The 25,098-nt window shown below is 40.4% G+C and overlaps 1 long non-coding RNA gene across 1 annotated transcript in view; it reads left to right on the top strand.

Annotated features, from left to right (window-relative positions):
- Positions 1–624: 624 nt before the first annotated feature.
- LOC308081360 overlaps positions 625–25,098 on the top strand; it is a 79,624-nt gene continuing 55,150 nt past the window's right edge. The window contains exons 1-3 of the long non-coding RNA XR_013932838.1: positions 625–800; positions 6,315–6,361; positions 12,247–12,348. This is a non-coding gene — a long non-coding RNA (uncharacterized lncRNA). The remainder of the gene's footprint in view (positions 801–6,314; positions 6,362–12,246; positions 12,349–25,098) is intronic.

Genomic DNA, 25,098 nt, shown 5'->3' with positions numbered 1-25,098 from the left:
ATCCCTAGAGGGACAATGTATTTTATTATTGAACCACTGTTATAGTATTTTAACCTGAAGCATCATTTGTTGAATGCTGCCCCTTATTACTTATTATATGAATAAATTGGATTACTGTTTGTACTTTATGCCACGCCTCTGCCTCCAATTCTTACAGTACAACGAACCTCGTAGGGAGTTATCATTGTTCAGGTGGTGTACTTTAGTTTATTAGATTACCAAAACTATTTCCTAGGGCGCAATCCCCTAGGTGGCGTAGTTTGCTACTTTAATTTATACCGCCATGCTACATAGTCAGTGTAGTGTTGTTAACTTGTTTCCCCCGAGATTTTGTTTTCCCCCGGGGGGGGGGGGGGGGGATTTCTGATCCAGATTGGAGTCAGATTGGTTTGATGTCTGAACAAGGCTGAGGAATGTGACTCAAATATGATTTACAAAAAAATCTGTTATATTGTATTGACATACTCTACCACACAGACTGTACAACATAGCATTTTATCACAAATAAGTTACATAATACAGCTTTAAATGCATCTACATGGTGTGTGGGAGGAGTTACATGTGAAATGTGTCATATAGTTTAAACCTCCTCCTGCCTGGGTTTCAATCAGGAAGAGAAGAGACGTCAGTTAAACGAGACAGATAAACCTCTAGTCAGTCAGTTAAACCACACATTGAGTTTAATGGTGCAGATTGTTGTTGTTTTATCATCATTAGGAACATTGTTATCAACATGAAGGGCCTCATGGCTCCACTGTTCATCTGGCTGTTGGCAGTGTCTGGACTCAGCATCACACCTGGTAGGTGAAAAACCACATTAATAAATGTATTAAAGTTATCAAATGTCTGATGAACCACTTCAGCCCTCTATTCTTAGTCAAACAAACCTGAGTTTGTATCTCTACGGCCAATTTCTTCTCCAAAAATAGCCGATCTACAAGCCCACAGAGCGCGACGTGTTGTGAGCTTGTAGATCGGCTATTTTTTTGGCCAATGTTCACCTCATAATATGGATGCCGGGGTTGAAGTGGTTAATAAATGTGTAATAAATGTATTACTGTGGATAAATGTGTTGAACCCTCATGGCTCTGTTCTGAGGGTGAACATTGGGTGAAAATAGCAGCAACACGCAGCATTGTGAGATCTGCTGCTAGATCCACCATTTTGTTTTTTTATTTCAAAGATACGTTGTGTAGAATGAAAAGAAAATGGTGGCCTATTGTACACCACTGGTCAGGGTTTAAGTGGTTAAATAAATACATAAATAATATCTGTCATACATGAATGAATACATGAATGTCAGAGGGAAAAGGACATAATTTAAATATTTATTACAGTTTATTTACATAATGTCTTGGTCCAGGCTGACTGCTTTTCACACACACACACACACACACACACACACACACACACACACACACACACACACACACACACACACACACACACACACACACACACACACACACACACACACACACACACACACACGTACTTGCTTATGGTAGTCCATCGTGACCGATGATGACTTCTGCTACAATTTGTGGGTCCTTTGATGACTGTATAATCCAATGCACACGCACACGCACACGCACACGCACACGCACATGCACACGCACACACAGACACACACTGGGAGTGGTCTACTGTAGGCCTACTGTCGCAATGACTGGCCTTTTGAATGTTTTTATTAGTATATAAATATGTGTATTAATTAATGAATGTTTTTATTAATAGATAAAGATTTATATAAATTAATTAATGTTTTTATTAATAGATACATCTTTTAATTCAGTGGTTTTGCTGGTGCTGCTCTTGTTCTTCACTTCATAGTGTCTGTGGACACACACACACACACATACACACACACACACACACACATACACACACCATCATCATCGGCGATCACTCGTAGTCGAGTATGACTGTCCTCCCTCTTGGTCCTTGTGGGTTTTCAGGGCATAGAGGCCGATTCTGGACCTGATTATTCTTGTGCAGTGTGGACAGTGTGGACAGTAGGGACAGTGTGGACAGTAGGGACAGTGTGGACAGTTTGGACAGTAGGGACAGTGTGGACAGTGTAGACAGTAGGGACAGTGTGGACAGTGTGGACAGTGTGGACAGTGTGGACAGTGTGGACAGTGTGGACAGTTTGGACAGTAGGGACAGTGTGGACAGTGTGGACAGGGGAATGTAGTGGTGGTGGGTTTGGGTTGGAGCTGTTTGGTGGTTGATCTCTCCTTCCTGAGTCTGTGCTTGTCTTGTGCAGCATGGCGGAGGTCATCATTATATAGTAAAGCATCCTCACGGACAAGGTTTCTCCAGGTCGCCCTGTCTGTTGCCATGTCTTCCCAAGTTTAAGGTCTATGTGGCACTTCCTCATGTTTGTCTTAATGTTATCCTTAAACCTCTTATTTTGGCCTCCAGGGGCCCGTTTCCCTTTAACTAGCTGGGAACAAAGGTCTTGTTTTGGGAGGCGAGAGTCAGGCATGTGGATAACATGGCCGGTCCATCTGAGCTGGTTTTGGGCAATGGTGGCAGTGATGGTGGGGATGTCAGCCTCCTCCAGGACGCTGGTGTTGGTGCGTCGATCCCCCCAGCTGATCCTGAGGATTTTTCGGAGGCATCTCAGATGATAAGCCTCAAGTGCTTCTAAGTGCCTGCTGTTTGTGGTCCAGGCTTCTGATCCATACAGGAGAGTGGGGAGCACCACAGCTTTATAGACCAAGATGTTGGTCTTTGCTTGGAAGTCACGGTTCTCAAAGACTCTTTTTCTTAGCCTTGAGAAAGCCCCACTGGCATAGCTGAGGCGGTGGTGTGTTTCATCGTCAATGACGGCTTTTGATGAGAGGAGGCTGCCAAGGTATGGGAAGTGGTCCACATTGTCCAGTCTGGTGTTGTCAATGAAGATGTGTGGGGGTAGGACAGGCGTACTGCTGTTTGGTGGTGGTTGGTGGAGAATTTGGGTCTTTTTTATATTAATGGCTAGACCAAGCTGTTTGTATGCAGACAGAATGCTTAGAGGGCTACAAGGGCGTTGAAAATGTGCATTGTGAGCTTGTAGATCTACTATTTTACAAGAGAGAGAGAGAGAGAGAGTCACTTCCTCTTTCTAGTGCTGCTCGTTGCACACTTCAGGAAGTGGTTACCTTGGCAACCAGCTGCCAGAGTCTCAGCTCAACCAGTCTGCTTCATTATCTGCAAAATGTGCGTATGTCTGTCTGTCTGTCTGTCTGTCTGTATGTAAATATAATAATTCTAGGATAAGAAGGTGTATTCAATCAGAATACACAGGGCGCAATTATTATTTTTTTAAGAAAGAAAACATGTCTTTTATTTATTTTCAATTATCATCAACATTGGCCATCATATTCATATTCAAAAAAATGTTTTACACAAAAAAAAGAATACAATTATACAATCTTAAGTAAATTCTCACTATAAACCCCTTTGTTTCAGAGGACATATAGACAATATTAACACATATCTAATATAAATACTGCATAAATATTAATTCCACTTAAATCATAGTCATATGTGTGGACCAAGTGTAGCCTATAGTTATTAACAACAACTTGAACAACATTATCTATAAACCAGAGAGGGTCGCTTGTAAAAATCTATGTCTTTGATGCTATAGATTAGATCAGTGGTTCTCAAACCTTTTCATGTCAAGGACCCCCAAACTGACACTTATTAGCCCACGGACCCCCATTTGAAAAGATGTGCCAAGGCCCCCCATATGAGGAGCTTTTTACGGCTCTAGCAGTGAAAGTTTCAACCACTTTCATTTCAAGGACCCCCAGTTTGACATGCATTAGAGCTACGGACCCCCATTTAATGGAATTTCTATTTGGTTCCATTTGTACACTCTCTGAGTTACAGACCCATAAGGGTCCATTTGGTTCCATGTGTACACTCTCAGAGTTACAGACCTGTAAGGGTCCATTTGGTTACTATCTACCATGTAGCTGGGGACCCCCTGGAACTCCGTCAAGAACCCCGGAGGGTCCCTGGAGGGTCCCCGGACCCCACTTTGAGAACCACTGGATTAGATGTAGTTCTATGTGACAGTGCAGATTCTGCAGAAACATAAAAGCCTTGATGTAACATTAACGAGCGTCAACGAGCGCTAGCTTAACACACACACACACACACACACACACACACACACACACACACACACACACACACACACACACACACACACACACACACACACACACACACACACACACACACACACACACACACACACACACACACACACACACACACACACACACACACACACACACACACCTCCCCTCTGCAGTGCTGTGACTGGAGTTTGTCTCATTTCTCTCCAAAAGCCCTTGAATATGATTACTATGATTATGGTAAGCTCACATTTCATATAACACACACCATACAGTAGGAACTCCTCTAACTTTCACTAGACAAAACAATAAATACCTCTTTGTGCGGGACGTGGGACATACGGTCCAATTTCGGGGGACGGGTGGGCACTCTACCTGACAAGCACTTGGAATGTACGAGTTGAGGCATTATTTAGTTTGACTCGGTTCCTAACTGTGAATATAGCAGATCTACAAGCTCACAACGCGCGCTGAGAATCTGCTATTTTCACAATGTTTGCCTCTTTCTGATATTATTTGACTATTGCGGCCAATGTTTGACCAGTTTTTATAGTATAGTTTTTTAATTAGGCTTATCTTTCTTTTTTAGTTACTGTAGGTATTAAAAGGGTCTTAAAAGTCCTTAAATGGTAACTTCACTGTCATCTGGGGACCCCCCAAAAAAATCATGTAGGGACCCCCCTGGGGTTCCCGACCCACAGGTTGAGAACCACTGCTCTAGATGATCTTTTCTCTCTTATGTACAGTATGTATTTATTTTAGTTTGCCTTTTCTTTTCCCCAGCCCCATAATGTTAGTCATTGTCTGCCTACAGTGAAACATAGCAGCTATCTGTTAGTTATCTGTTGACAACAAAGTGCACTGACTTGTGTGCTGTTTGGGAACAGTTGACAATGGTTATGTAAAGCTTTTCACCTGAATGTGTGTTCTTACATATGTGTTAGACGTGTGGGAAGTTGAGAGCAGCTTTTTTTTTGGATTACACAGTAAACACCTAAACACATAGGATTTAGGCCGTTGTTTCTGCTAAAAACATATATTTGTCCAGATATACGGCCATGGAGACGCTTTGTTATTGTTGACTTCCTGGACGTCGTCTTCATCAATGGAAACATCTGCGGCAGTGAATCTCTCTGCCTCTGCCATTTGTCAAGTTTTCTCCCCTCCTCCGCTCGTCCTGTCATTTCCTTATAACATATCTAGAGTGCGGACTGTTCATTTCATGTTTCTGTGTTTAGATTTTACTTCCTGGTTTAGAGCGGCATGACCCGCCCTATCCTGCCTCTGATTGGCCTACCCGTAATGTTTTGCCCTAACCTTAACCAATCGTGAGTCATCATATCTACCAACAACCAATCATCGTTGGATTTTCTCCGGGGATTTTTTTTTTTTTTCACAAATCTTTATTTATCAGTCCATGTTCTCCAGGGAGTAGCGTATAGTGTTTGTTGGACACTACGTCACTATTTGGGTCTAAAAATAGCTACACTACAGAAAACACTACTTGGTTCAAAAGGAGCGACGCAACCATAACGCTACTGAGAAATGTAGTTAAGCTATGCAGCATCACTACTTGTAGCTAGCTACTGCACAACACTGATTATTATCACATTATTGGCTCAGGAATGAGACGGAAACAAAACATCTCCATGAATCCAGTGCTTCATGGGGTAATTGATTTGAAATAAGTAATTTTTTTGGGTGAACTACTCCTTTAAAACCCACCTCTTCAATATGACTGTCCTCAGTTTACCCCCCCCCCCTTCTCATCATTCCACTATTTATATAGATTTTATTCCTTAGTCTTAGACTTTTCTTAGCCTTTTTTTTTTCACCTAATAAAGTAGTTTTTATTTGTTGTTTTCTCATGTAAAGTGTCTTTGGGTACTTAGAAAAGTAATGACCTAGGTTTCTTGGACCACTCTTCTGTCAACATAAATATTTTTTGCCAATAATAGCAGATCTACAATCTCACAACGACGCATTGTGAGCTTGTAGATCGTCTCTTTTTGGTTATTGAATAGACGTGCTGGGGTTCATGTGGTTAATGCTATTCATAATGATGTAATGATGTTTTCAGGTTTGTCAAGATGTCCAAGGTGCTCTAATGTTTTCATAATCTCTCTCTCTCTCTCTCTCTCTCTCTCTCTCTCTCTCTCTCTCTCTCTCTCTCAGGATGTTTCTATTGAGGGGTTTCAGAGCCATGCAGCATTTTCCACTCAGTAAGAATATAAAACTATCTTCTACATTGTTCTACATTAAACATTACATTATTGTGATCATTTAAAGGTAGGGTAATGATATTGTTTTGTTAAGTAAGTGGTAAATAGCTCCATATTCTGTCATTAATCATTGTTATAGAGTGTTTAATTGATCAGTAACAGGAGTCTCCATGTCTCTCCAGCTCTTTAGTAAACATACAATGCATGTTCAGGTTGGGATACAGATGTTATCCAATCAGGAAAGAGAACTCATACAAGATAAAGGATAAACAAGTGAAATAGGAAGTGATGACACAAATCAAAATAAAATGAAATAATAAAATGATCAGACACAATTGGAACTGGAACACTGTAAAAATTTAAATGTCTATAGAAATGATTACTATCAGAACAGCCTATAACTAGTTTGACAAACCTTTTTCAAACATATCACATTATCTTTAATCATATGAGCGTAACTTACATTTAAACATGTATTATTAGACCTACTTGTAGAATCAATACAACAACAGAGTAACAGGGACTAGACTGGGATCAGTTCATTTTACATGTTGCTGATCCGGTCTGGGTCTGTGGAGCGGATACAGAGACGGTTTGTCCATGTATGTGTGAGTGCAAACTTCCGGATATGGAAGGCGGGCTCTAGACCGGATCACACTGGTTAGTTTGGAATGAAAACCTCGCTGTGTGGAGAGCCTGGTTTGTGGGGTTACAGTGACATCTACTGGCACAAACATGTAACAGATATTATAGGATGAATCCATGAATGAAATGTAAAGTAAACTTCAGTTTTCATGTAAACAACACCATTTTATTCACAGTTTTAATGTAAACAACAATATTTCATCCACAGTTTTCATGTAAACAACACCATTTCATCCACAGTTTTCATGTAAACAACAACATTTCATCCACAGTTTTCATGTAAACAACAATATTTGATCCACAGAGGAGCAGGACAAGACAAGATCATTTACATTGTTTAATGATGTGTAAAAACCCTGGATGTGGATTTATGTCTACATAATTGTCTATATAATTGTAGGATAAGGAAGGTATTCAATCTGTCACGGTCTGGCTCTCTACCTGTCTATTTCTCTCTTTCTGTTCTGTCTCTTTGCCCTGGCCACGCCCACATTCTATGACTCCACCCTTCAGTCCCATTTACACACCTGTCTCCACCTGCCTCATCAGCACAACAGTTCCTTCTCATTAACTCACCTGTGGTAACTTCCCCAATCAAGACACTGCCTATATAAAACCGGACTCTTTCTACTCATTCATTGTCAGATTGTAACCAATGTTACTTGTGTATTTTCCTGATGGCCCTTGGTTATTGTTCAGTTCTTATGCCTAGTGTTCCTTGGCTTTAATACTTAGATTGGATTTTGACCTTCTGCAAGTTTTTGGACTTTGTTTATTCTACCTGCCTCTTTGGTTGGGTTTGCCTTATTTGGACTGCTTGTATGCTTTAGATCTCTGCCTGCCTCATGTCAGTGTAAGCCTCATCCCTTTGTTTGGTCTCTATTAAAGAATGTGAACTTACTCTGCCTGTGTTGCCTGCATTTGGGTTCATCTGTACTTTAACACACACCGTGACACAATCAGAATCATCTTTATTGTCACATCACAGGTTTACAGGTTGTGAAACAACATAAAGACCCTTATGTATCCGGTAGGAGACACAAAGGAGACTCTCTGTGTCTCCTACTGGATACATAAGGGTCTTTATTATTACCATCAAATTATTGGCTATAAAGAATCTCCATGAATCCAGTGCTTCATCTGGTAATTGATAAGAAATAAGTCATTTTATGGGTGAACTGCTCCTTTAAAACGCACCTCTTCAATATGACTTTCCTCAGTTAACCCCCCCCCTCTCATCATTCTACAGTTTTTTTTATAGATTTTTTACCTTAGTCTTAGACTTTTCTTAGCCTTTTTTTCACCTAATAAAGATGTTTTATTTGTTGTTTTCACATGTAAAGCGTCTTAAGGTACTTAGAAAAGTGCTAAATAAATCTGAGATATTATTAAAAACAGACCTAGGTTTTTTGGACAACTCTTTTCTGTCAACATAAATCTCTTTGCCAATAATATCCGATCTACAAGCTCACAACGACGCACTGTGAGCATAACTTACATTTAAATGTATTATTAGACCTACTTGTAGAATCAATACAACAACAGAGTAACAGCGACTGGGATCAGTTCATTTTACATGTTGCTGTTACATTGTATTGTATGAATGTATGACATCATCAACTGATAATGACATAATGGTTATATTGTTTTTAAATCCATATTTCATACAGACCAGATGATGTGGTCTGTAAGTATGTCATATAATGACCAGGTTTAATATAATAGTGTTACATTGTACATTCAGTGATTTACTGTCGTAGGAATCATTTGTGGAGGTCTGACATCTTGTGTGAAACAGAAAGTGTTTTGTGCGTCTCAGCAGTGTGAGTCCTGTAGTTCTGTGGTTCCCAAACTGGGGCTCGGGACCCCCAGGGGGGTCCTCAAATGACTTTAGGGGAGTTGGGGGTCCACAAATGACTTTAGGGGAGTTGGGGGTCCACAAATGACTTTAGGGGAGTTGGGGGTCCACAAATGACTTTAGGGGAGTTGGGGGTCCACGAATGACTTTAGGGGAGTTGGGGGTCCACAGATGATTAGCTTAATGTCCAAAGTGTTTCCTCACTCAACAGTAAACAAACCAACATACAGTATAAGTGTATACAGGGTATCTGCACATTTATAAAGTGACAATTTAATGACCTTTTTAATAACAAATTGGCCAAATTGTCAAATCAACTATTACGTAAGAAAGAGTTAAACAAGGCAAGGTGCTCTGAGCTTGTAGATCGGCTATTTTCACAATATATATATATATATATATATCTGTGGAACCGAGTCAAACTAAATGTAATGCCTACAATTCCAAGTGCTTGAAAATATGTTTATTTTGGGGGGTCCCCAGTTGACTATTTAGGGGGTCTCTGTCTGAAAAGTGTGGGAACCCTTGCTGTAGTTTATTTTCTGCAGGTGAAACTACAAAACCTGCCTTGTTATAATAATACTGTAAATAACAGTGTTTTATTAGTACATGATGAAGTGATTGTAGTGGCTGATGGATTAACAGACTCATAATTATGACATCCTATTATTCAGACCATTAGGTTAGTGTGAGGTTAAGGTTAGGTAAAGGTTAGGGTTAGGGTTAAGGTTAGTGTTAGTTAAACAGACATAGTTCACATACCAACATGGATTACTTCTCCTTCACTGTGTTTGATGATATGTCTGGACTGGCCTGTCAGTGAGTCTGTGTTATTGTGCTAAAAGGAAACGTGTATCTGAATTTTAAGGTTCAGCATTTGTTGCATAATGTGAACAAAACAGCCTCACCTCCCCAGGTCTGAAAACACTCCATTTCACACCAACTTTAACCACAATCCATGTTTTAACTGCACTTAATATGTCTGACTGTGTTTGTAGGCCGTCTATCCTCCTTAATGTGGTCCATGTGCACCATCTATTGGACATAATGTAAAACTACACCACTTGATCTGTGATTTCTCTGCTGTAGTTTTAAAGTGATTGTCTCAGAAGTAGACTGACCACTTGGTTAGGTTTGACACTATTTAATGTAAGGTAGCTCTATAGTGAACAGAACATGCATTTTCAGGTTGGGATACAGAGTTTATCCAATCAGGAGAGAGAACTCTCTTGCAAACAAGTGCAATTGGAAGTAATGACACAAATAAATGAGCAGACACACCATTTAAACTGGAACACTATACAATTATAGCTGATACATGGGTACTCTCTCCTGATTGGCTGACATAAGCAACCCACTTGAAAATGTATGTTCTATTAAAGAGCTGGAGAGACATGGAGACTCCTGTTATTGAACAAACACTCTATAGCAGGCTTGTGGAACTCATTTTGGGGTCTGGGCCGCATTGGTCAAAAAGTGACTTGAGGTGGGCAGACTGGGCACGCAGACACGGAGACACGCATGCACGCTCATGCACATTCAGTTATACATCATTGTTTTTCAGTCTGTTGTCTCAGTCACTGCTATAACTACAGCATATCACTTTAAAAAAATTATGAAGATTATATATAAATTAATTATGAATTAATTAATTGCACGTCCCACTGGAAGGAGACCCCGGGGCAGACCAAGGACCAGATGGGGGGATTACATCTCCACACTGGCCTGGGAACGCCTCGGGATCTGTTGCCCCCGCGACCCGGCTCCGGATAAGCGTTTGAAGAATCGATGGATGGATTATAAAAAAATGATAAATATTTTCAGTAAATCACTACAGTACACAACATTATTTTTTTTGAGGCCTACTATCAGCAATGCAACTCAGACAATGAACTCAGTTCAGTTGTTTTTATTGAACAAAAATTGAGAAAATGTCAATGAATCAAAATAATGACACTCAATGCTTTTCTTTCGGTTTTAGAATAGAAAAAAATAACCCTAACAGTAAAAGCTCAGGTAAAAACAACATTTTTTTAATTTTTTTTTTACAAAAAAATGATGTACCTGACATCTCTTTGCTTTAACTGACCTGTCAACATCAGGGACCAGGTTCTGAGCAGTAGTAACTTTCATAATGTAATAATTACTATAAAATCTCCATGTCTCTTCAGCTCTTTATAAACAAAAATTGCATATTTATTTTTTCTATTCTTTTGTCTTTGTTTTAGCCAAAATATATCACTTGCACTACATTTTAAGTGACCTTTTTACTTTTGGAAAATAATATTGAAGAAACTATTAACTGGTTAATGTGTGTACTGTCACTTTAAAAGCGCAATTTATACTTCATCGTACAACAGTGTCACGCACCAAACATGGCCGATCTCCAAGCTCACACCGCGTCTGTTCGCACCACGTTGTGAGCTTGGGGACACTAGTCATTCATTCGCGTCTTTAAGAGTTTCCTAAACAGATTATCATTTGGATTATTAAAATTGTCAACGGAGAGAGAGGACGAGTGAAACTTTTGAGCGTATCACTCGTAACGGCCGTTATTCCACCGCACATGTAAACACAACGACGCAACCACCCGTACAAATGGAACCAAATGGACCCTTACGGTCCCCTTAAAGAAGCGATGTTACGATGTATCCAATAGTGAGCCAATAAAATTCCTCGTCCTTGTTTCCCTGGGCAGCGCTGGTTAGCAGGGATCAATACACTTTTAGACTGACATGTTTGTGCCAGCGTGGGTGATTAGATTTATTTCTTGATCTCCTCTTGTCTTTTGTTTAGGGTTAGGCTCCGGTGTTTTTTTTGTCTTTTTTTTCTCTCTCGTTTTTTCTCCATTAGAGCTAGTATGAAAAGGTGTTTTTTCAAATCACTTCGCGGGCCGCCATGGACCTTTCCGCGGGCCGCAAAATGCCCGCGGGCCGCCACTTTGATACCCCTGATCTAGTGTGTATTATGGAAGAGAAAAAACTGATTCTGATTCTGGCTGCTGTTTTGATAAAATGTATGTTGTATGAAAGGTGAACCAAGGACCCAATGCACACATTCAGCATATTATTGTAGCATTTCCCAGAGAAGCATTTATCACTGACATGGTTATGAGTGTAAATTAAACTCTAGGAGGGATGCATTAATTTTGGTTTATTTTATTTGTATTCAATATTCTAGACCAGTTTATGATAAACTCCTCCAACAAAAACTCCACCAACAAAGGCCAGGCCCCATCCTACTTGCTCTATTGTTTTTTTGTTTAGTTTTTTTATAAACAGGTTATGGTTGCATCATGCCAACCTGAACACACTCGCCACGTCTGATCAGCTCTCTGAACCAATCAAAATCTCAGCTGATAACATGTTGTCTTTATTGACAGGTCCTGTGTCCAATCACGTGAGAGCTTCAGTATAAAGTGTCAGTTTGTACTTACCTGCACTGACACACTGCTATACACACTTCTTACAACACAAGAACACAGGTAAGACTTGATGTGCTTGGAATGGAAAATATGGAATAAACGCACAACAGGATTCATATTTATATTTAACCTGGTTCTGTGTTCTTTAAACTATGAGTGAACTTGGGGGAGTTGAGTGATGTTTAAATACTTATTGATAAATATGGATCAGCAGCTCAGGTTTAATCAACGTTTATAAATAACTTCAATCAAATTGCTCTATTTGACATTGTAATGCTGTCTAATATTTATATTAAAAATAATTATCTACATGATCTAAACCCAAGTTGTATGTGCCATACAGTACACATGATGTATATATGTTAGTGTGTGAGTTAATGTTTTGTGTTGCATGTTAAAAGTCATTTAGACAAGCGTGTCAAGGTACTTTAGTTCCCTGAGTCTGGCTTCTGGGCAGCATCAATACACAGGCAGACTAGAGCTGCCTTAGCAACATAGTCAGGAGGGAAATCTACCTTGTGTGTGTTAGAATGAACACACACACACACACACACACACACACACACACACACACACACACACACACACACACACACACACACACACACACACACACACACACACACACACACACACACACACGCACACACACACACACACGCACACTGGGGTGGCCACCAGCAAGACCTCAGAATGGAGGACACTTTTGTGGGCACGCTGTGCCCAGCTAAAGGCACAGCAAGGACCCCCAATATTATACATGGGGGTCTCCGCAAACTTCGTAGTCAAATCAGCTGATGTTTCTGATGCCATCAAGTTGCTTGACAATAACAAGGCTTGTGGCCTGGACTGTCTTACTGCAGAACACCTAAAGTACACCAGCTTTAGGCTCTGTCCTCTGCTTGCTATGTGTTTCACAGGCCTCATGGTTCATGGTGTCATTCCTGAATCCATTATGGCTGTTCTGTTGGTACCTGTCCTGAAAGACAAGGCTGGGAAGCTAAATAGCATAGACAACTAGAAAAAGTGCTACTCGGAGCACAGGTCCCCGCCAGGTCATGTAGGTTATTTTGGCCTCCTGTTGGCGCTATAATAGGCCAATGTGAAAAGGGTGCCATTTCTTCTTAGGCCTTGCACGGCAATCGGACACTGCATTCATGATTTGAGGCATTTTGTTCAAAAAATGTGTTTTGCTAAATTAGACCTGCTGGTGGCGCTATAACAGGCAAATATTAAAAGGGTAGCATTTGTTCCTCAACATAGTGTGGATATGCGTGCAAAGTCTGACCACAATCGGACGCTGCATTCATGATTTGCGGAATTTTGTTCAAAACGGGCCACTCTTGCAAACTTTAGATGTGAATTTTAGCCAATCGGGATGGAATATGAAAACTTAAACAGATCCGTCTTAATCACATGACTATAGAGATGATGTGTACCGATTTGCGTGAAATTTGGATAAAATTGGAAGGAGTAATGTAAAGAAATATATTTTACATAAGTCGGCCTCCTGGTGGCGCTATAAAAGGCAGATGTGAAAAATGCAGGGCAAAGGTTTTTCCTTGGCCTCTAGGGAGTGCGCATACAAAGTTTTACGCAGATTGGTGCAGTTATAGGAAAAAACACGAATTGGGCTGTTATAGCGCCACCATGAGGCTGATTAGAAAAATCTCGAGTGGTATTTCTTCCTCTGCATAGTGGGAATGTGCGTGCAAAGTTTCACTGAAATTACATGCTGTGTTCATAATTTGAGGCATTTTGTTCAAAACGAAGCAGTCCTGCAAACTTTGGAAGCCATTTTTAGCCAATCAGGATGGAATATGAAAAATCTGAAAGATCCGTTTCGTTTAATGACTATAAAGATACTGGGGAGTTTGTGTGCGCAGTTTCGCTGCGATCAAGCCAACGGTGCGGGAGATTAGCTGTCCACAGACGGACAGACGGACGGACGGACAGGGGGTAAAACATACTCTCTCGCCATGCCTTTCGGCCTGGCGGAGACAATTATAGACCTATTGCCCTTGCCAGTGTCTTGTCTAAACTATTGGAAAGAATCCTCCTAACTAGGCTGGAGATGTGTTCTCACTACTGATAGTCTGTTTCCGTTCAAAAGAAAACATAGCATTTATGTATGTATGCCTTAAAGGAGATAGTTGACAAATAGTGTCAAATAGGCTTAAAGAGGTTTACTCTATTAACTCATTTAGCTGGGGACCCCCTGCATTTAGGGAACCAAAGACCATTCATGAATGACTGTATCTTATGAAGTTTTTCTTTACTTATGTTTGTTTTTATTAGATTGTCTTTTTCTTAGGTTTTGGTTGAATTAATTGTTCTTGAGTAATATATCCAAATTTGGATATAATCCACACTGGCACACACTCCACACAGAGAGAGGGGAAGAGAAGAGGAGACTTATGGACATTTAGTAGAGTAGTTAGCTGTTATTTTGTCTGACAGGGTTATTATTGTTAGTCAGTTAAAGCATGACGTTTTTGTCACCTTTCCCTTTGTTGCTGACATCAATCATGTTAGATCGTTACACACGGTGCAAAGTGACAATACTCGTCATTCTACTTGTCTTTATGAACTCATTTTCCTTGCTCCATTGTTTGCTAAATGAAGTTTTCTGTTTTGGCAACGTTGGGCAAATCTACCGCATATTATCTGCGTTACAACTACAGTAGTTCTACTTGGTGTCAGTTTCATTCGACCCGGCATCCACATAAACAAGCGTGGGATAAGGGAGGAGTGTTCAGTCAGTGTGAGTGACTGTTGGGAGTGAGTCTATGACTAAACTAAATGCACACACGCAGCAATGCATACTATAGCCAATGAGCTGCCAGCTGATATTATAGTCTATACCAATGAAACGGGAGATTTACAGAGATATGTAAATATAAACTGTGACGACTGAACCAGACCAACACTCAGAGACAGTATTTGTGAAGGCCTCACAGGGCATTTTATTTAGAATAGACGGCACAGTGGAAGGGGAAAGCCCCGCTGACATTTCAGCATAATCAATAAATAAATAATAAACACAACTTCTTCCCGGTTGGGGTTTCCGTGCCTAATTTGTCCATGCGTTTCTCCTTCATGCACTTTTTCCTGGGTTCCATTCCACGGACATTTCCATATCTGTCACTGTCGGGTCCTATGTTAACATATAACACATAGACTCTGAATTAACACCAAGAAATGAGAGGAGAATAAGTTTAGGTTCTCTTACAGCCTGAGCACCTGTCTGGTCAACGTGGAGAGTCAGTGAATACTGAGGCAGAGACGGTGCTTTTGTTCTGCTGGTGCGCTTAGGGCATAGCAGTGGCGGCACATTTTCTGGTTCCACTTCAAAATACTCAATGCATTTTTCCCATTGACATTTCCAAAAAACATTATATCAATTAATTTAAGCCAGGAATCAAGCCATCCAGGATCCTGGTGAATCATGACCATAAAACGTTTGATTCTGTGAAAAAAAAACGTTTTTGAAAACTTCAAAACAAAGGGTATTTATTAAATATAGTATATCAAATAATTAAATATGAAATTAAATAAAATCACAGTAAAAAATGTATTGAGTATTTTGAAGTGGAACCAGAAAATGGCCGCCACTGCTATGCCCTATAGTCCATGAGCCAGAGCCCCAAAATTGAGCAATGATTATCAAAAGAGTGGGCAAAACCATACCTATATTAAATTGTTTATAGGGTCAATATCAGTAAATAAATGTATGATAACCTTTCCACAGGAGCAGCTTTTTCATATTTATCACACATTTTGTTATTTTCCCCATACGTTCATGACAGGTGAAAAAATGACGAACATTATAAGAATAGTTATCATAATGAAACTTCCCCAGTTGATTACTTACATGAAGACAATGATTTATCGTATTACAAGTTTTCTGAAATTGTATATTTTAATATACAAATTAGCCATTTAGTCCATGAGCCAGAGCCCCAAAATTGAGCCAGATAAAAACCTTTGACTCCAACATCTTAACAAAATGAAATTGTCCAATGTTCCATCGTTGATTATGGAAAGTTATGCAAATTCGGGCTTATTTTCCTAATGCCTAATTTGCATATTTAAATATACAATTTCAGAAAACTTTTAATACGATAAATCATTGTCTTCATGTAAGTAATCAACTGGGGAAGTTTCATAATGATATTTTTTTTTAAATGTTGTCATTTTTTCACCTGTCATGCATGTATGGGGAAAATAACAAAATGTGTGATAACTATGAAAAAGCTGCTCCTGTGGAAAGGTTATCATATATTTATTTACTTATATTGACACTATAAACAATTTAATATAGGTATGGTTTTGCCCTCTCTTTCGATAATGAAATCTTGTCTGGCTCATGGACTACCAGCTGGGCAACGCAGGTGTACTCAAATCAGGTTGATTCCACAGGTATATTGGCACGTATAGCGTCCCTCGATGACGCAGCCCAGCTGGGTGCTTGCCCAGCACCGCCTCTGCCCCACTGACTCTCCCCGTTGAGGTGCTTACCTGACAGGCGGTTGCCTAGCGACACTCCACAAAACCAGTAACACATACACTGTAATTACTCTCTCAAAAGCCGGACAATTACACACACACACACACACACACACACACACACACACACACACACACACACACACACACACACACACACACACACACACACACACACAATACAACAATACAAACACAATGGTCTTACACCTGCATTAGGCTAATACATCACATTGTACATCAGCATGTTCAAATCGGATACAGGATAGGTGGGCACTAGGGACATCTGGGCACCTCGATGTACAATTGGCTATTTTGTCCAAAATGTTTGAAAAATGGTATTAAGTAATGTAAAGTATACATGATGTGAACATGCACTGTACATCATTATTAGACTTAATGTTGTCCTTCAACCAACCATTTTCCCAGCACTATTTTCCCATCAATCAGCTGACTCTCTCTCTCACACACACACACACACACACACATACACACACACACACACACACACACACGCACACACACTATGGAGCTCGATTAAAGTCATTACTACAAACAAACTCCTCGACTCCGTGTATATTAACACGTGATCGCGTGACCGCGTGGCCATGCACGCGCTCACGCGCGCGCGCATGACCGCGCCGTGTTCTCGCGTCACCCTATTAACTCAATGGGGAAACTACACGGCGCGTCCATTCGGTCAGTGACGCGCGCACGCACCAGATACGCGCTGGCCAGTGTTTTGACACTATTGGGGCAGTGTGTGTGTGTGTTGTGTCTCGCATGCCCGTGTCATGTAATTTCCCATTGGGTTAAAGTGGTGACACATGCGTGCGTTCTTGGCTGCGCAAACATAGCCAAGCAGATGCTCCATTAGAGTCAGCTCTCCAATAAATGTACACGTGAACATGTAATGGCACACGAGAACATGTAAAGTTGATGCGTGGCGTGTAACCTTCAAACGAAAACGCGTACCTTTAGACCTTCACGTGTAATTTCATTGGAGAGGTGACACAAACCGAGCATCTAGCCACTTTGAGTGGGTTTTGCACTCATTGACGCACGCACGCTCGTGTGAAGTACTTTGTGCAGTTTCGCTTGTTGTTCCCTCAAGATCCTTATACTCACCTTTACGCACGGTGATTTACTTGGATTATGCGATACAATAGCCTGTGCGACAGTGTGCGTCCATCCTATTCTTTATTATGGTGAACGAATTGATGCTATTATTATAATACTAATAATTATTATTATCGTTTTGTCCTTGTTGGTGTACAGTTGGTTCTGGTTGCAATGGATACAGTATGTTGGGCCGGGCGCGCAACGGCGCAGAATGGCAACATCAGACTCGCTCTCTCTCTCTCTCTCTCTCTCTCTCTCTCTCTCTCTGCTAATTCTCAACGACAATCTGTGATTCTAATTTTCCTATGATCACCAGAAGTGAGTGTCAATTCCTTGATCAAATATGGTTTTATTCAAAGGAAATCAAAGGCTACAGCTTATGGAGCCAACATCGGTATAGTGTCCAAGCGTCTCAGAAAGATTTTTCACCGCAACATGATTCCATTGCTCAGGAAATAAACAACGGATCACAATAATATAACATTCCCTATAATCAGTAACATGTAGGTGATACCTATGTCTATCAAATATGGTTTTATTGAAAGGCAATCAAAGGCTAGATCAAGCTTAGAAAGCAAACATCGGGTAATATACGACGCTACGGCGGTTCCTCGGTGCGGCTGCAGAGTGAGACTATAGGACACTCATTTATGACATTGTGTCACTCAACTCTTAGCAACAAAGTTTATTTTCATACAATAGGCCTATAGATTACATTTCAATATTAAAAGTAAATAGAAAAACAACACTTCTGGGTCCAATTAGTCTAGTTTTGTAATAGAGAGGAATGGTCACATATTCCCACCTATAAACATGTTTTTGCCCAATGCTGACAGCTGGTCAGCAGGTGGTTTCATGAATAGACAATATTTTGGACCAATTAGAAATATATATATATTTGCAAAAGCAGTGTTGGGTAACTAGTAAAGGTATTAAATTGGTTGTCAGTGGCTGGCAGCGCAGTGTGCACTGCACATCTAATCGCAAAAACCCGACGCTTATTTTGTCTTGATCAACAGCGATCGGCTTGTAGATCTGTCTGTCTGTCTGTCTGTCTGTCTGTCTGTCTGTCTGTCTGTCTGTCTGTCTGTCTGTCTGTCTGTCTGTCTGTCTGTCTGTCTGTCTGTCTGTCTATCTATCTATCTGTCAATTAATCTATCATCTGTCACAAGGATTTTCAGCCCAAGGACCCCCTAGCTGAGAGAGAGATGAAGCAGGGACCCCCTCTATATTGTATATTTTTTTCCCTCCACCATGCCAAAAATAGCCGATCTACAAGCTCACAAGGCCTCAGCCGCGCACCAAACCGAACCGCGAGCCGTGCACCAAACCGAGCCGCGATCCGCGCAGCAAAGTGAGCCGCGACCCGCGAGCGCACACCAAACCGCTAGCAGCAAAGTGAGCCGCGAGAAGCGCACCAAACCGACCCGCGAGCCGAAACACCGACGCGCGACACGTCGTTTTCAGATCGTTATTTTCGGTGCGACACAAGCATAACTCATTTGAAGGGAATCCCACTTTTTAATAAGAAAACACCAGAGCAATAAATACTGCCGCAAACATCTACTTTTCTTAAACAAATATCTCTGCTCCGTTTACATTCTCTTCCACAAAGTGTTGTTGTTCTTTAGTTCCTATCTATCTCTGCTCCTATGAAGTGTACATTATCTTTTTCATATTATTATTATTAACTTTATATTGTAGTTTGTACCCTGTATTCTGAGTTTGTGACTACAACAAGTAGCAAAATAGAATGTACATTAGGACAGTGGTTCTCAACCTGTGGGTCAGGACCCCCAGGGGTTTCCCCACATGATTTGGGGGGGGGTCCCCAGATGACAGTGAAGTCACAATTTAAGGACTTTTAAGATATTTTTAATACCTCAAGAAAGAAAAGAAAAAAGACTATTACTGCATCCAAACTAATCAACAAACTATAGGCTACTATAAATACGGTCAAAATTGTGAAATAATATAAGAAAGAGGCGATCTACAAGCAAGGCATTGTGAGCTTGTAGATTAAAAAAAAAAAAACGACCTTGTAGATCTGCTATTTTGACTATGTATCTGTGGAACTGAGTTAAACTAAATTAAATGCCTCAACTCCTAATTCCAAGCGCTTCTCAGGGTGGGGGGTCCCCAGTTCAAATATGATTATTTTGGGGGGTCGCTGCCTGAAAAGATTGAGATCCACTGCATTAGGATATAATTTTTTACAGGAACTGTAAAAAAAAGAAAAAAATACGAAAAGTATACACCAGAGGACTAATCTATCAGAATGATAAAGAGTAGGCCTACTTTATTCTCAAATTGAGTTCTGTCAGAGTGGCGGACTCACATGAAGTAGTATACGCATCAGTGGTGGAAAAAGTACTCAAATGTTTTACTTAAGAAAAAGTACCAATACTGCAATGTAGAAATAGGCCTATACTCTGTAACATGTAAAAGTCCAGAATTCAAATTTGAGTAAAAGTATCCTACAAAGTCCAATTATTGGTATCAAAATGTGCTCAAAATACCAAAAGTAAAAGTAGCTACTCGTTAAGTAGCTACTCGTTATGCAGAAGGTCCCATTTCACAAGTTTTCAAATGTATAAAAATCCTTTGAAAATAGCAGATCTACAAGCTCACACAATACAATTATTTATTTGATTTATTTGACGTATAAATAAAGGCTAAATTGACATCTTCTAAATGTAACATCAAACTACTTTTTACGAGTACTTTTACTTTTTAATTTAAGTACATTTTGATACCAATACTTTTGAGAGAGAGAGAGAGAGAGAGAGAGAGAGAGAGAGAGAGAGAGAGAGAGAGAGAGAGAGAGACCAATCATACGTCCCAAGCGTAATTTATGGACGTAACATAATAGACAGACAGACAGACAGACAGACAGATCGATCTACAAGCCGATCTAGGCTGCTTCATCGTTGCAGACGGCAGTGCTTTCTAAGGGCATAATATTGACAAACCCTTAAGACTGAGGCATTAGTGAAAGCAGCTAGGCTACCAGTTATTTGAAGATAATCTGAAGATATTAATCTGTTGTAGGCCATTTAAATTCTAGGTTACTGTGTGGAAATAACTGCAATGTGTATTTATTTATGTAACGTAACAGCCAGGATGGGCAACCAAAACATTCTGGGCACTAGGGATAACTGGGCACCTTGGACGAGTGGGCATTAGGGACATGTGGGCATTTGGAAGAGTGGGCACTTAGGGTATATGAGTGGGCGCTGGGCACCAGGAAGACTGGGCACCGGGAAAACTGGTGTTAATAATCATTGTTAATAAAGAATATCAATCTTCCGTCCGTCCGTCCGTCCAACCGACAGACAGACAGACAGACAGACAGACAGACAGACAGACAGACAGACAGACAGATCTACAAGCCGATCGCTGTTGATCAAGACAAAATAAGCGTCGGGTTTTTGCGATTAGATGTGCAGTGCACACTGCGCTGCCAGCCACTGACAACCAATTTAATACCTTTACTAGTTACCCAACACTGCTTTTGCAAATATATATATATTTCTAATTGGTCCAAAATATTGTCTATTCATGAAACCACCTGCTGACCAGCTGTCAGCATTGGGCAAAAACATGTTTATAGGTGGGAATATGTGACCATTCCTCTCTATTACAAAACTAGACTAATTGGACCCAGAAGTGTTGTTTTTCTATTTACTTTTAATATTGAAATGTAATCTATAGGCCTATTGTATGAAAATAAACTTTGTTGCTAAGAGTTGAGTGACACAATGTCATAAATGAGTGTCCTATAGTCTCACTCTGCAGCCGCACCGAGGAACCGCCGTAGCGTCGGATATTACCTGATGTTTGCTTTCTAAGCTTGATCTAGCCTTTGATTGCCTTTCAATAAAACCATATTTGATAGACATAGGTATCACCTACATGTTACTGATTATAGGGAATGTTATATTATTGTGATCCGTTGTTTATTTCCTGAGCAATGGAATCATGTTGCGGTGAAAAATCTTTCTGAGACGCTTGGAGTGGACACTATACCGATGTTGGCTCCATAAGCTGTAGCCTTTGATTTCCTTTGAATAAAACCATATTTGATCAAGGAATTGACACTCTCACTTCTGGTGATCATAGGAAAATTAGAATCACAGATTGTGGTTGAGAATTAGCAGAGAGAGAGAGAGAGAGATACATCTTTGTATCATGTTTTTAAATTTGTTTTTGTAAGTGAAAATAAACAAACAAACAAATATGTAAAGACAGCATGAAATGAAAAAGAACCATGAAATAGATACTAAGATGAAATAAATAAAAAACAATGAAATAAAAAACATTGCACAATAAAAAAAAATACATTTATTTATTTCATTGTGTTTTTTAATTATTTCATTGTGTATTCTATTTATTTCATTGTGGTATTTATTTTTTATTTTTTGGACCTATGGACTTCCATACTTGTGGATTGAAACAGTCACGCACGCGTGCGTGTGTGCGTCAGTAAGTAACAACACAAGACTGGCCCCACTGCCCCAATAGTGTCAAAACACTGGCCAGCGCGTATCTGGTGCGTGCGTCACTGACCGCATGGACGCGCCGTGTAGTTTCCCCATTGAGTTAATAGGGTGACGCGAGAACACGGCGCGGTCATGCGCGCGCGCGTGAGCGCGTGCATGGCCACGTGGTCACGCGATCACGTGTTAATATACACGGAGTCGAGGAGTTTGTTTGTAGTTTAGAATCTAAACGAGCTCCATACACACACACACACACACACACACGCGCGTGCACACACACACACACACACACACACACACACACACACACACACACACACACACACACACACACACACACACACACACACACACACATACACACACAATTCAATTCAATTCAAAGGGCTTTATTGGCATGAGAAAACATACGTTTACATTGCCAAAGCAGAAAGCATAATATAACAATACACCAATACAATCAAAACAAAAAATATGTACATTTGAAAGTCAGAATCTTCAATAGATCAATTTCTATGTACCAAGATCACTGGGTGCAGGTATAGTGCCGGAATATACCCAATGATTAGTCTTTAGGGTGGTTGTGTTCCGTTTGATATCCTTTTCCTATCACAGCAACTCACGAATCTTGCTGCTGTGTTTGCACATTGTTGTACTTCGCCCAGCAGATATGGGAGTTTTTTGTCATTGGTCATGTTTTCAAAATCTCCGTGTGTGGTTGTAATCTGTGGGAAGTATGTGTCTCTGATGTCTTGGTACAATGGATTAGGTTAGGAAGTGTAGCTCGGTTTCCACTTCATTTTGTGTGCAGTGGGTGCATAGTCTGTCTTCTCTAGGGATACAGGTCTGCCTGTGACAACCTTTCTCGATCGCAAGACTTTGCTCACTGAGTCTGTACCTAGTTAAGATTTTTCTTTGTTTTGGGTCAGTCACGGTGCTCAGGTATTCTGCCACTGCGTATTCTCTGTTTAGGGCCAGATAGCATTCTAGTTTACTCTGCTTTTGTGTTGCTTCTTTCCAGTGTGTCAGGTAGTTTTCCTTTTGCTGTTTTATAATTTGGTTTAGTTCAATGGGTTTTCTATCTCGTCGCTCTGTTTGTGTTTGTGCCCGGAGTTCCAGGGCCAGCTGGCTGAGGGGGCATCTCTCTAGGGTTTCGCTGTGTGTGAGTGCCTTGTTATGGAGTGCATCTAGGTCGCTTTCTTTTAGGTGGTTGTAGAACTTAAGTGCTCTCTTTTTTATTTTGATAATTAGTGGGTATCGTCCTAATTCTGCCCTGCATGCATTATTTGGTGTTTTTCGCTGGGTACGGAGAATGGATTTGCAGAATTCTGTGTGTAGGGTCTCGTTTTAGTGTTTATCCCATTTTTCAAGGTCATGGTTTGCTAATGGTCCCCAGATCTCACAACCATAGAGGGAAATTGGTTCTATCACAGAGTCCAGTATTTTAAGCCAGGTTTTAATTGGGATGTCTATTTTGATGTTTCTTTTGATAGCATAGAATGCCCTTCTTGCCTTGTCTCTCAGGTCCTTTACAGCTTGGTTGTAGTTCCCTGTGCTGCTGATGTTTAGGCCAAGGTAGGTATAGTTTTTTGTTTGTTCTAGTGGGATTGTATTTAGGAAAAATTGATGGTTTTGGCGGCTGGATCTTTTTTGAAATATCATGATTTTAGTTTTAGTTAGGTTCACTGTCAGGGCCCATGTCTGGGAGAATTTGTGTAGGAGATCAAGTTGCTGCTGTAGTCCTTCCTTGGTTGGAGACAGCAGCAGCATGTCATCTGCAAAAAGTAAGCATTTGATTTCTGTGTTTGCCAAGGGGATGCCTGGAGCTGTGGACTGTTCTAACGTTTTTGCTAATTCGTTGATATATATGTTGAAGAGTGTTGGACTCAGGCTGCATCCCTGTCTAACTCCTCGGCTTTGGGGGAAAAAGTCTGTGTGCTTTTCGCCTATTTTAACTGCACATTTGTTGTTAGTGTACATTGATTTTATGATGTCATAGGTTTTCCCCCCAATGCCACTCTCCAACAGTTTGTACATCAGACCCTCATGCCAAATTGAATCGAATGCTTTTTTGAAGTCGACAAAGCAGGAGAATAATTTGCTTTTGTTTTTGTTTAATTGGTTGTCAATTAGGGTGTTTAGAGTGTAAATGTGGTCTGTTGTGCGATATTTTGGTAGAAAGCCAATTTGTAATTTGCTCAGGACATTGCTTTCTGTGAGGAAGTTTAGAATTCTGTGGTTGAGGATCATGCAGAGGATCTTTCCGAGGTTGCTGTTTACACAGATCCCGCGGTAGTTATTTGGGTCATATTTGTCTCCACTTTTGTGGAGTGGCGTTATCAGCCCTTGATTCCATGTGCTGGGGAAGATCCCAGAGCTGAGCACGATATTTAGGAGTTTTAGTATGGCTATTTGGAATTTGAGGTCGGTGAATTTGATCATTTCATTTAGAATACCGTCTTTACCTTCTTGGTTTTAAGTGTTTTTATTTTGTCTTGTAGTTCTTTTAGGTTGATTTGGGAATCTAGTGGATTCTGGTAGTCTTTTACGGCTGACTCTAGGTTTTGTAGTTTATCTTTTATTTGTTTTTGCTCTTTGTTCTTCTCGATTGGGGCAAAGAGGCTAGAAAAATGGTTCACCCATATATCTCCATTTTGGATGGGTAGTTCGTCCTGTT

This window comes from Gymnoscopelus braueri, assembly GCF_963280865.1.
Source record: "Gymnoscopelus braueri genome assembly, contig: SCAFFOLD_184, whole genome shotgun sequence".
Taxonomy (NCBI): domain Eukaryota; kingdom Metazoa; phylum Chordata; class Actinopteri; order Myctophiformes; family Myctophidae; genus Gymnoscopelus; species Gymnoscopelus braueri.
Note: the sequence above shows the minus strand (reverse complement) of the source record. Positions and strands in the feature narration are given on the sequence as shown.